This window comes from Nematolebias whitei, chromosome 13 (assembly GCF_014905685.2).
Source record: "Nematolebias whitei isolate Nwh7 chromosome 13, NemWhi1, whole genome shotgun sequence".
In the NCBI taxonomy this organism is placed as follows: Eukaryota; Metazoa; Chordata; class Actinopteri; order Cyprinodontiformes; family Rivulidae; genus Nematolebias; species Nematolebias whitei.
In genome coordinates this window covers 1,353,770-1,354,073 of record NC_056510.1, presented here as the reverse complement: position 1 = coordinate 1,354,073, position 304 = coordinate 1,353,770, and the positions used below count along the sequence as shown (strand labels likewise).

General features: G+C 34.9%; 1 protein-coding gene across 3 annotated transcripts in view; it reads right to left on the bottom strand.

Annotated features, from left to right (window-relative positions):
* Positions 1-304, bottom strand: part of prkag3b (protein kinase, AMP-activated, gamma 3b non-catalytic subunit) — a 13,362-nt gene that overhangs the window by 11,398 nt on the left and 1,660 nt on the right. The gene's annotated exons all lie outside the window — the stretch shown is intronic.

Genomic DNA, 304 nt, shown 5'->3' with positions numbered 1-304 from the left:
ACAGTGGTTTGGACATGTCCAGAGGAGGGACAGTGGTGTGGACATGTTTTATGTTTTATTGTTGGATGTAACTGAGAATGAGACCAAATACTTTTTGATATGAGAGTTTATTGTTTTTTTTCTAGAACCTTGGTTAAAATACAGAGTTCAGAGTTTGGTCGTACAAATACCATACTAAACCATACCATACTAAACCATACCATACTAAACCATACCATACTAAACCGTACCATACTAAACTGTACCATACTAAACTGTACCATACTAAACCATACCATACTAAACCATACCATACTAAACCATA